A 14,100-nucleotide genomic window follows, 5' to 3' on the forward strand; every position below is an offset into this window, starting at 1 on the left:
TGCAAACTTTGATGCAGATTCTCTGCTCAGCTTTCTCTGTCATAGTCAATGCGACGATCATACGTTACACACGTTACGTCCAAGCACTGATGTAAACAGCAGAAGTGAGCTAGAACATTAAAATTTAGTGCGCATGCACAGCAGAGTTCAAGGTTAATCTGTGTCAAGCGGCTTCACTCTGCGTGTTTTAGCTTCGTTACTATGGCAATAGTCCGCATACTTATTGAACAAATCATATATATATATATATATGTAAGTATACACATTCATTATATATATATATGTATAAATATATATATATATATATATATATATATATATATATATATATATATATATATATATATATATATATATATATATATATATATATATATAAGTATACACATTCATATATATATGTGTGTGTGTGTGTGCGTGTGTATGTATGTATACATATGTGTGTATATATATATATATACATATACATCTTGTGTGTGTATGGGTGTACGTCTACTGTGTAGGCTGCGTGCTCCGTTGACAAGCCTCTACTATTTCGTCAAAAAGTTCTGAAAATGGTTCATCTGATCACCAACAAAAGTATTGCCACTTTTGGATCAACTATTTGTCATATGTACACTATTGAATGACAAAAGAGACGCCTTCCTCATGCACACATGCTGTTTTGGTTACGTGAAAGAGATCCGGAACTATTCGAAACTGTGGACCATGAACATGGACCATGAACATGGACCATGAACAGATGGTTCATGGTCCATGTGATATAATGAATTTCAATTCTATTTGTATAAGGGATGGTAAATACACCAAACACTATCCAAAGGAATTTTTAGATGAAACTCAAACGGGTTGTAATGGTTATCCACTTTACAGATGTCGTAAACCATGCCAGGGAGGCAGGGAAGATTCAGAGCAAGCATTAGAGTACGACAGAATTGTCAATCAGAAATTGATAACAAGTGAATTATTCCATATATCCAATACTGTGCAAAATTTTCAACGCGCACATCAATGAGGAATTTTGCAATTCTTTCAAATCAATCAAGTATGTTTGTAAGTATATAAATAAGGGATCTGATATGGCAATGATTGGGCTAAAAGATATAGATAAAAATGATGAGCTAACATGTTACCAGATGACTCGATATATTAGCAGCAATGAGGCAGTATGGAGACTTTTCAATTTTCCAATTCATGAAAGGTATCAGCAGTAATTCATCTTGCCGTACATTTAGAAAATGGGCGGCGTGTAATCTTTAATCCTGAAAATCCCCAGCAAATTATGCAGCAAATACAAACTCCTCCAGAAAAAAACACTTGCTGCTTTCTTTAAACTTTGTAACCAGGACTCATTTGCTGCAATATTACTCTACCAAACAAGTCCCAAACTTCTATCCATGGATTCAAACTAATAATATGTGGAAGAGAAGGGCAAGAGGGAGAGATGTTGAAGGATGGCCTGGAATTAAGAAAGATGATGTACTCGGAAGGGTCTATACTGTACATCCAAACAACTTTGAATGCTATTTTCTTCGCATGTTACTTTATGTGGCTAGAGGACCAAAGTCTTTTCAAGATCTGAGAATGGTTAATAGTTAACTATGTGAAACTTATCGTGAATCATGTCACAGACAAGAACTGTTAGAAAGTGATTCTCACTGGTATAACACGTTAACTGAAGCAGCTGTTTCAAGTTCTCCCATTCAGCTGAGGAATTTATTTGCAATTATGCATCACACATGTGACCTGTCCAATCCTAAACGGCTATGGGAGAATCACAAGCATGAACTAAGTGAGGATGTTCTCAATCATGCTCAAAGGGAAAATCCAAACCTTGACCTTCAATTAAATGATTATATTCTCAATGAGACTTCGATAAAGCTTGAGAATAAACTCCATCATTTGGGAAGGAAAGTTCTAAATGAGTATGGATTGCCATCTACTAACAAACCACAACAAAATTTGTGCCGTGAAATTCTCGAAGAAACGTCCTACAATTTAGATGCTCTAGCACAGTTTGTCACAGAAAATGAGTTTAAGCTTCAACAATTGCAAAGGTATGCATATGATACAATCACGATGCAGTCAAGCATGAAAGAGGGGGTGGTATTTTTGGATGCTCCTCGTGGTACAGGAAAGACATTCCTAATTAATTTACTTCTTGCTACAGTAAGCCAGCAGAATCAAATTCCTTAGCTGTTGCATCTTCTGGTATTGCAGCTACCCTCCTCAAGGAGGTGGGGGAGAACTGCTCATTCCATGTTCAAGCTCCCTCTAAGCCTTGCAATGAAAGAATTTCAAATGTGCAACATTTCCAAAAGCTCTGCAATAGCAACAGTTCTCCAACAAACTCGCTTCATTGTTTGGGATGAGTGCACTATGTCACATCGTGAAGCTCTAGTACCCTCCAAGACATAAAAAACAATAGCACGTTCATGGGAGGATAAACAGTTCTTCTTGCAGGAGATTTTCGTCAAACATTGCCAGTTATCCACAAAGGATCAAAAGCTGATGAGATCAATGCGTGCTTAAAAAAGTCGTACCTTTGAAAAAATGTGAAAAACTTCATCTTACAAGCAACATGACAGTATTTCTACGAGGTAATCATACAGCTGGTGAATTCTCAGAGGAGCTTCTTAAGATTGGTCTTGAGATATTAACATTCAACCCAAGACTTCAGCTGCATGAAATTACATACTGTCAAATGGTACTTTCTCTTATGGATCCTATGGATAAAGTATTTCCTAATTTAACTGTTAATTACACTGATGTAAACTGGCTATGTGAAAGACTTATACTGGCTCCAACTAATGAAATGGTTGATAAACTCAATCATGAACTTCTTCAAAAGTTAACAGATACATCAGAAATGACTTTTTGATCAATTGACACAACAATCGATCAAGATCAGTCTGTTCAATACCCTGAACACACACAAACCCACTGGGATGCCACTGCATAACTTAACACTAAAGCTAGGTGCTCCCATTATTTTGCTTAGGAATCTTGACTCACTTCACCTGTGTAATGGAACTCGCTTAATTTTTACTTCCATGAAGCTCCATGTCCTAGAGGCAACAATCATAACAGGTAGTCACAAAGGAGAAAATGTTTTTATTCCAAAGATTCCTCTCATACCAACAGATGCTCCATTTGAATTTAAGAGGCATCAGTTTTCAATCGAACTAAGTTTTGCTATTTCAATCAACAAATCTCAGGGTCGATCCCTCAAGGTAGTTGCACTTGATCTCTTTACTACATGCTTCTCCCACGGCCAACTCTATGTTACTTGCTCACAAGTTGAAAGCAGCAACAATTTGCTTTCAATTATTCATTTGGACACCATAAATATTGTTTACCCTGCTTCAAGATTAACAAATTTTCAGTTCAAAATTCTATTAGCATTACAATTTGGATTTTTAAAAATAAAATATAGATATTTTAAAATAATAATGAGAAAAAAATATATACTCTTTTACTCTTTTATTTGTTTCAGTCATTTGCCTGTGACCATGCTGGAGCACCGCTTTTAGTCGAGCAAATCGGCCCCAGGACTTATTCTTTGTAAGCCTAGTACTTATTCTATCGGTCTCTTTTGCCGAACCGCTAGCTTACGGCGACGTAAACACACCAGTATCGGTTGTCAAGCGATGTTGGGGGGACAAACACAGACAAACACAACCATATACACATACATATATATATATATATATATATATATATGCGAGCAGATTTGTATGTTTTGTTTTATGTATGCATTCTCATGCATATACTTGCATATCTAGGCATGTTCATATATACTTAAATGATAAACTTCTGCAAAGTCTTATAGATTTTTACAGTTCCAGTGGTGGATTGTAGCTGTAGTCTACGAATCAGCTTTTCCTTTTCTAGTTTTGAGAAGCCTAATTTCTCAAAATTGGTATTTAGACAGTATGTTACATATCCCAGTATTCCAATAATTACTGGTATAAACCTGAACTTGTAATATGTATGTATGTATGTATGTATGTATGTATGTATGTATGTATGTATGTATGCATGTATAAGAGTGCATACATATATGTGTATATGTGTATATGTGTATATGTGTGTATGTATCTATGTGCATAAATGTGTATGTATATTGTTAGTATACACACACAGATGCTATTCATCTACTAACTAGCCAGTGGTCATATAACAGCCAAGATTAACGGTTGAATGAATTTATGGTACCCAACTTCGGCGACGGAATGCGAAATCAACGATGAGAAATTCAGTTCACACAATGACAGCTTCTGTCATTGATGATACTTTATCTCTCATGGACACACAAAAACTGATCACTTGCCTTAAATAACTGCCTTTCTGTCGTTTTAAGGATAACATTTTTGCTGACCATAAATAATTTTTTTTTTTTTTTGCTGGAATTTCACGCAGACCTCTTGTTCATCTATCTCTTAGCCAAACCAAAATATATTATTGTTGCAAACATGTTTCAATGACTTGATCCCATACCTTTTCAGTACAGCGATAGATGTACTGCAGAGCTGAGTGATTAACTCTTTGGAACCTGTGTATATACAAAGGTACAAAAATATCAAAAATATTAGGCGGAATTAGAAATTTATAATTGAAAATTAAAGAATTATAAGGACAAAGATGCATAGAATTCACGTATTTTTTCACATATTAAAAAAAAGATTAAATATGTAAATTTTGTGCATTCTTCCTGATAATTCCCATCAAAACATTTGTCGGATATTGTTGTTTGAGACAGACAAGAAAAAGTATGCGCCATCATAGAGGTTAGCTGCCCTGCTGATGTGAATATCTCTTTGAAAATCAAAGAGAAAGAAGATACCTATGGACAACTACTTCGAAACCTCCTGCTTCTAGATCCAGATAACAAATTTACATTTATACCAGTAATAATTGGAGCGCTTAGTTTTGTAAGTAAATGCCTAACCGTCAGGATAAGCTTGGATTTTCAGGAAAAACAATGGTTATGTTATGAACTTCATTAGCTTATAACTGTTTCGGCTATAAGATGCAGTGGACACTTAGTTGAGTGATTGAATAACAGCCTATAGCTTCATCGGAACCTCGAATATGAAATGCAGTTTATTTGAGATAAAATATTTTTGCAGTATACAGGGAAGGCATTACCAGTGAGAAATTAGTAAATCTAATTGCCTTTTAGACATACACGTTTTTATATATCAACAATGACTTTCTCAATGGTAATGCCAGTGAACAATTATTATTAATAATAATAGTAATAATAATGATAGTAGTAGTAGTAGTAGTAGTAGTAGTAGTAGTAGTAGTAGTAGTAGTAGTAGTAGTAGTAGTAGTAGTAGTAATGATAGGGATGGTAACAACAATAACATCATCATACACTAAGTAACCTGATACAAAATATACTACCATTCACCACTCGAAGGATAAAATACATTTGCTGACTACTGACCCATTCTTGAATAGCTAGTCACTTGTTTTTCTTACCAGCAGATTTGAAAAGGTCAGAATTTAGGCTATTTTTAGAATACTAACACCACGTGTGTGAAATATTTTGGCTGGACCTCCATTTAGTTCAGATGGGATCTGAAACGCTGTTAATAGCACCCTGAAGAAGTGGCAATTAACACCAAAATGCACACCAAGGGGCAAAATTTTGCGGTGTGCTCAAAATTGCAGCAGAAAGGAAAGACGTGGTTGACAGCAGAAAAAAAAACTGGATATATAAATCTCTGTTCTCATTATTATTAATTTATTATATCTTCTCTACCGACAGCATGCAGTCTCTATAGAGACATGGATTTACCGATGTGATAATCTACTGAGGACAGTAAACTAAACAAACTAGAGGTTTTTTTACATTCACAGAGGTTAGCCAGAATTATTAATTGGTAAAAGTGAATACGGTACCAGCTAGGACTGTATATCCCTACCAACCTAATTTGGAAATATAACTTTATGTGTATATACATATATATATATATATATATATAAACAAAAGTAAATGAGTATATGCATATATACGTACAGGTATGTGCATACCGACATCCACCTGTATGTATAGGTGCATATCTGGGTACAGGACATTGCAAACAAACGTAGACGAGAACACACGAGCCACATAGAGAACATTCTACTTCTTCAGCTACCCACGTTTTAACACCGGCGTTTCGACGAGCTTCGGGCAGGACGCAACGTTAAAACGGCTCGTCCCATGGATCGCAGATTAAATCTGTATACGCAAATTTAATCTAGCCATGGAGGAATGTAGTGGCGGACAAAAAACAAGACAGGAAAACAAACAGAAGGCTTTACGGCCAGACGAGAAAAATTATGTGTGTATGAACACGATGAGGCACGGAACCGAGAGAGACAAAGTGGTGGCGTGTGGTACTTAGCGAAAGCCAAGGAAGGAAAGGATTATTGACCGGAAGCATGTGACCATGCCGGTGTAAAGGGAAGAGAGAGAGTGGTAGAGGGAGAAAGAGAGGGAGGAAGTAGAAGAATGGTGAGCAACGAGAGGAAAAAAGAAAAAGAGGAAATACGAGGGGGAAAAAGGAGATACGTAGTAGTAACAGAGGAAGAACAAGAGGGGTAAGGCGAGATACGTAGTAGTACAGAGGAAGCACAAGAGGGGTAAGGCGAGATACGTAGTAGTACAGAGGAAGAACGAGGGGGGGGGAGAAAGGAAAGAGAAAGAGATAGAGTAGCGTCGGAGGATAAGTTTACGAACTACTTACAATTTTTGTATGTATGTATGTATGTATGTATGTATGTATGTATAGGGGAGAATTCACAAAAAAACAAAAGACGAAGACAGGTGGTGTAGACAACAAACAGATGTTTTAGTTTAACGCTCGGGAAGTGAAAAAATTTTACGTTTCGAGCCTACGCTCTTCCACAGAAAAGAACACAGAAAGAAACAAGGAGAGAAAATAAAGAATGTGTAGTGGCGAATGCCGGACAGAGGGGTCACACAGGAGAGCTAGGAAGAAGGGGAGATAATAAAGTACTGATGATCCCAAAACGAAGGTGCGCGTGCGTGTGTATGCGAGAGGACGTATGTGCGTGTGGAAGAGGGCTGGTGACCTTGACGTGTGTGTGTGTGTGTATTTGTAGGTGTGTGGATGATGGTGTGGAGCTGGGAAGTGGTCAGTGCTAGTGTGTGCGTGGTGGTGTGATGTGATGTGGTGTTGTATGGTGTGGTGGTGTTGCGATGTGGGGGAAGCAAGGATTGGGTGTGGGTTAGGCTGAGGGAGGGGGTAGAGGTGGTGGTATGTGGGAGTAGGTGTAAGGGATGGGATGGATAGGGAAGGTGGAGTTGGATTGTATAGGGATAGAGTTACGAGGGAGGGGTGACGATGAAGGGAGAGGGGGAGGGAGAAGGTGAGTAGGAGTGAAGAGAAGTAGGAGTCGAAGCAAGAGAGGAGAGGTGGGTAGGAGGAAGTAGGTGTGAGAGGCAGAGGGGAGAGGGGATAGGGGAGGAGGGTTAGGTGAAGAGAGGAGGAGAGTTCAGCCCATGTGCCGCAAAAGAGCAAAGAGAGAAGATTAATCCCTGTTCACGGCGAAAACGGGAGACCGGATGGCCCCTGTGCAAGGACAATCCGAACACAGATAGGTGTTGCAAAGAGTGACCAGTAGATCGGAAATGGCGCGAGACCGGGGTGTCATTGCCGAGTCGGATATCTCGGAGGTGTTCCGCGAACTGGTCAGCCAACGGCGTCCCGTTAGCCCGATGTATAGAGAAGGGCACAGAGAGAGCAGGAGATTCAGTAGATGACATTGGTAGAAGTGCAGATGAAGGAGTCGGTGATATGATAGAGTCGATGATGGGTGCCGGTGAGGAGGGTGGTGTTGGAGAGGTAAATGTAAATGCGGCAGCGTGGGCGGGAGCAGGGGAACGAGCCGGGTTGGGAGGTTGGGTTAGGGAAGAAGCTGTGGACCAAGAGGTCTCTTAGGTTGTGGGCTCGTTTGAGGAGGGGAGGGGTCGGTTAGGGAAGATGTGCGAAGTGGAGGGTTCGGACTGGAGTCGCCCGAAGGCTCGGAGAATGGTGCCATGGAGAAGTAGGTGACAGGAAACGGAAGACGGCGGGGCGGGTGCGGGGGAAGAGAGCAGATGCACGGTCCACGGAAGTGCTCTGGTAAGAGCGGTGTGGATAGTGGTGAGGAGATATCCACATAGGATGAAGTGGCTAGCCATGAGTTGAGACTGAGTCTCAAAGTCATGGTCGTCACTGCAGAGCCTGCGTAGACAGAGGATTTGGGAATAGGGGATGGAAAGCTTGGTGTGTTAGGTTGGGAGGAGGAGAAGTTGAGGTATAAGTGTGAGTGTGTGTTTGTAGTGGATGGAGGTGGTGAGACTTGAGTGATGAATGCTGACCGAAATATCAAGAAAGGAGACAGAGGTGTCAGAGATAGTGTAGGAGAAGTGGAGGGCAGGATGGAAAGATTTGACAAAAAGAGAAGAAGGAGTCTAGATGTTCGCGGGAGAGTGAGGTCGCACCGATTCAGTCGTCAAAATAATGGCCGCATAGTTCGGGAGTGAGACCAGTGAAACTTGAGAATATTTGGGCCTCAACGTAGCCAACGAACAGGTTCGTATAGTTGGGGCCCATTCTTGTTCCCATAGCCTCTCCCGAGGTTTGCTGGTAAAAATCATCAACGAACGAGAAGCAGTTGCGTGAGAGGACAAGTTCAGCCAGACGAACGAGTGTGGATGTGTCGGGTTGGGGGTTGGGTCGAAGGTCAAAGAAATGTTGGAGTGCACGGAGCCCCTCATGGTGAGGGATCACCGTGTAAAGGCTGTGGATGTCGAGAGTGAAGAGGGCCAGGAGGGAAGGAGAAAGAGTTGAACAAACGAAGCGCATGGTTGGTGTCATGGATGTGAGAGGGGAGGGAAGCTACTAGGGGAGCAAGGATACGGTCAAGATATCTGGAGATGAGTTCGGTGGGGCAGTTGCAGGCGGAGACGATGGGGAGGCCAGGATTGTTTGTGGATTTGGAGGAGGAAGTAAATTGTGGGGGTGCGAGGGGTGCGAACAATGAGGTTGGAAGCGGTGGGGGGGACGGGAGGAGATATATATATATGTATATATAAAGTAAAGACTATTTCCCAACATAATATGGCAGTCCTAGATAGGACGAATGTTACTGTTGTTTAACCCCAGGAAATGTCCAGGACTGCCACATTATGTTGGCAAATAGTCTTTACTTTAAAGTACTGTTACTGAATATCTCTCTTTGAGAGATTTAGAAACAATAATGTTTCTATTTAGATGTGTGTGTGTGTGTGTGTGTGTGTGTGCGTGTGTGTGTGTGTGTGTGTGTGTGTGTGTGTGTGTGTGTGTGTGTGTGTGTGTAGGCGGTGAAGCCCTTGGAGTTCCAAAATGCAACCGTAGACGTAGATTATGTCACACACACACACACACACACATATATATATATATATATATATATATATATATATATATATATATATATATATATATATATATATATATATATATATATATATATATATATATACCTCATATGTGGGAAAAGCTGTCTGTGGGTGTGTTTGTGGAGTTGTTAGCTAACTCCTCCTACATCATTTTATCGATTTTGATGAAATTTGACACCTGAGTAGAACTCATGTTTGGAAACCTCATGGTATGCTCAGATTGTTGAAAAAATCGATAATATAGCCCCAGGAAGGGATCCTCGTATATATATCTAATATATTTTGTTTTAAAAGTCAAGGGAAATAATCCATTCACCTCTGGAAGGGATCTTTATATATATGGACAAGGGAAATAACTCATTCATTTTCCTAAATTATTAGGTAAAAATGAAACTGAGTATGCTCATTTCTTAGTATTTGAACTGTTAGAGTTATTTTCGCAATTTATCCAGTACAGCATTTAAACAAGTAAATAGTACTTTCCTAAACAATAGATCCACTTATTTCGGTTAGTGACTTATTCACGAATATACCAACACTAGCGCCCCTGAGGATAATATTCTCTGGGAACGAACAAAAGCCCTTTTCAGAGTTACTTACTTTGAATTGTTATTATCTCATATCTGATTAGCCTGTTATTATGTAACATGCCTCACGATTTTAGTATACATACCTTATTAGTATTTCCTCCTAAGTTCTATATACTCTAGGAATGCATTAAAACCCTTTTCGGGGCTACTTTATTTGAATTGTTACTATCGGGTAACTAATTTCATGTTATTACATAACTGACTTCACAATTTGGGTATTCATAACTTATTGGGAATTCCTAGAAACAAAATTCTGTGTAGGACAGTTCGGTATTCTCTGTAAATGCACAAAAATCGTTTTAAGGGCTACATACTTTGTACTGTTGTTTTGGGATTAGCAAAACAATTATGAGAACAGGAAGTAGGGATAAGCCCCATTTTCCCGGGAATTACCGGGTACGTCAGCTAGTGTATATATATATATATATATATATATATATATATAGGCGCAGGTGTGGCTGTGTGGTAAGAAGCTTGCTTCCCAACCATATGCTTCCGGATTCAGTCTCACTGTGTGGCACCTTGGGCAAGTGTCTTCTGCTATAGCCTCGGGTCGATCAATGCCTTATGAGTGGATTTAGTCGACGGGAATTGAAAGAAGACCGTCGTATATATATGTAAGTTAAAAATTTACGGAAAACAAAAGACGAAGACAGGTGTATAAACAACAAGCAGGTGTATTAGTTTGACGCTCGGCAAGGTGAGAAAGTCTTTTACGTTTCGAGCCTACGCTCTTCAACAGAAAAGAACAGGAGGAAATAAACAGAGAGAGAATAAATAAATTTTGGAGCCAGCAGTCAATAACTGTGTCTGTGTTTGTCCCCACCACCACCACCACCACCATCGCTTGACAACTGATGTTGGTGATTTTACGTCTCCGTAAGCTAGCAATTCAACAAAAGAAACCGATAGAATAAGTACTAGGCTTACAAAGAATAAGTCTTGAGGTCGATTTCTTCGACTAAAACTTTTTGAGGCAGTGCTCCAGCGTGGCCGCAGTCAAATGACTGAAACAAGTAAATGAATAAAAGAATATAAGTAAACAAATAGGGAGAGCGTTGCGTTACGTAGAAATTTCAGGGGTTGATTAGAAAATGCATGTATGTATGTAATAATAATAATAAAGAGTATGGAGACTTGTACATCCACAGAATTTATTTTATAGTTATACACAGCATATTATATTGACCACATGTTTCCGCTGCAGCGACTACACACTGTTGGATACTGATCGTTGTGGTTAGCCGTCAACTAGCACTCAATTGAGAGCTAATATAATACCGCCCAGATAATATATATCCCTCCAACCTCATATATATATATATATATATATATATATATATATATATATATATATATATATATATATATATATATATATATTATAATATCAAGAAATCAATATTAGAAAATTCATCAGAAAGGTATATACGTGTGTAAAATAATTGTTCTATTAGAAATAGAAATATATAGAAATATATGTAAATATGTATAAGTATAAATATATAATAATAATAAATATAACAGTTTAAAGTTCTGAATTAAGTTTTAAAACATCTTACAATCGTTTCGCAGATGTGCTGTCCCTATAATGGAATCCTATACTGATAAGCATTTATAGACACCTCTTCAGAGATATATACTTTGAATTTTGTATAATTTATCGAATGGTAGTTTTTAAAAAATATGAAGTAATATGATAAAATGGTGTTTGTTTGAAATATAAATTAAAGATTAAAAATTACTGCTTTTGATTTTGGTAAGTACACTTTAGTATGAGAGTCTTCAATCCATATATTCTTCCTTGGTTGGTTTTCTATAATAATCCATAATAGTTATGTGTAAAATCCATTATATTATCCTGTATTCCAAGTATAGTTCATAGACTTAGATAATATAGAATAATGGAATCCTATATTTATAAGCAATTCTAGATAACTCTTCTGCTCCTCAGAAATATCAAATGTGAAATTTGTATAATTTAACGAATGGTAGTTTTTTTTTTAATTATGAAGTAATATACGAAAATGGTGTTTGCTTGAAATATAAATTTAAAATTACTGCTTTTGATTTTGGTAAGTAGACTTTAGTATGAGAATCTTGAAATTCATATATGCCTCCTTGATAATTTGTATATATTTATATTTTTATTTCAATTATTTTACAAACGTATATATCTTTGTGGTGAATTTTCTAATATTGATTTCCTGACATTAATAATAATATATCGTAAAATATATATATATAATCACTCGTATTAAATACATAAATACTTTAATAGTATTAATACTTTGATACAATAGAGCACTCAATATAACTTCAGAATATAATATTTTCATTGAATATATTTAACTAAAGATGTGTATATATATATATATATATATATATATATATATATATATATATATATATATATATATATATATATATATACATATATATATATATATATATATATATATATATATATATATATATATATATATATAATTTTTTTTTTTCAGTCATTTGACTGAAGCCACGCTGGAAAACCACCTTTAGTCGAACAATTCTATCCCAGGACTTATTTTTTGTAAACCTAGTTAGTACTTGTTCTATCGTTCTTTCTTTTGCCAAACCGCTAAGTTACGGGGACGTAAACACACCAACATCAGTTGTCAAGCGATGGTGGGGGGGGGTGATAAACAGACATACAAACATATACATATATATATTTACGACGGGCTTCTTTCAGTTTCCGTCTACCAAATCCACTCACAAGGCTTTGGTCAGCTCGAGGTTATAGTAGGAGACACTTGCCCAAGGTGTCACGCAGTGGGACTGAACCCGGAACCATGTGGTTGGTAAGTAAGCTACTTACCACACAGCCACTCCTGCGCCTATATACATAAGGTTTTCTCTTAAAACGTCAGATTATCCGATATACATCTTACCATGTACTTATATACACTCAGCAAGATTCTTTTCTTTGGTATACAGGTCATGATATCTTTTCCGTTCGATGGAACAAGTATAGAATCTCATACATAATTATATAAACCTATAAATCTTGCAGATTTATAGGTTTCACCGCCTCATCTGCTTTTTACATTTTGGCAGTAATATCAACCATAACGAGCTATGCTTCTGGTTTTTCTTTACTTTCTTTTTCTTTTTTTCTTCTTTTTTTTAATATTTCCATTGTTTTGAGTACGAATATCTCTACTGTTAAGATAACAGTTTTTACGGAAGGAAAGGAAGTGGCAATATTTCATATTTCTGGAAAGACGCAGTAGATTCTGGGCAAGGGGCGGAGGGTAAACACATAGGGAAAATGTCATAATTTAAGCTAGAACAACAAAAAAACGTCATAGGAAAGATTTGAATAGCAGAAATAATTCTTTCTACTATAGGCACGAAGCTTGAAGTTTAGTGAGAGGGGGCTAGTTGATTACATCGATCCCAAGTACTTGATTGGTAATTATTCTATTGACTGTGAAAGGATGAAAAACAAACTCGGCAAAATTTGAACACTGAGCTGGAAAAAATGCTGCTAAGCGTTTGTCCGGCGTAGTAACGATTCTGCCAGCTTGTTTCCTTTGAATACTACAAATATTAGTTAGACTGAATAATTAAGAAGTTCCCTTTGCAGTTGTGATGTGCTGAGTTTGATCAGACAGCATAGCATCTTTTTCATAGCCTCGCGTCGACCAAGCCTTGAGAGTGAGAAAGGGTAGACAGAAACTTCGAAGACCTTTGTCCTTGTAATTCAAAGAGCCAGCCTTGTCGCACCGCTTTCAACAGAACTTTCCGGGAAAGATTTGTTAATAACTGTTTTTCTATATCAGTATAAGCTAAATTTGTCTCGGCATGCGGTTGCTAGCAAATACTTGTTACTAATGACGCTCAAAGAAATCTGGATTTAGCAATTCCACTGTCGCTGCTTGACGCTTTTTATCTGCTACGGATATATACATGTGTAACTTTTTAGCCTTATACATCTAAACAAGATACTTTATCGAGACGTATACGGCAGTTTTCTGGCTTTCTACAGAATCTCCACATTAAGTGAGGCATACAGAACGA

The sequence above is a fragment of the Octopus bimaculoides genome, chromosome 4 (assembly GCF_046866305.1).
Source record: "Octopus bimaculoides isolate indiv1 chromosome 4, ASM4686630v1, whole genome shotgun sequence".
NCBI classification, from domain to species: Eukaryota; Metazoa; Mollusca; class Cephalopoda; order Octopoda; family Octopodidae; genus Octopus; species Octopus bimaculoides.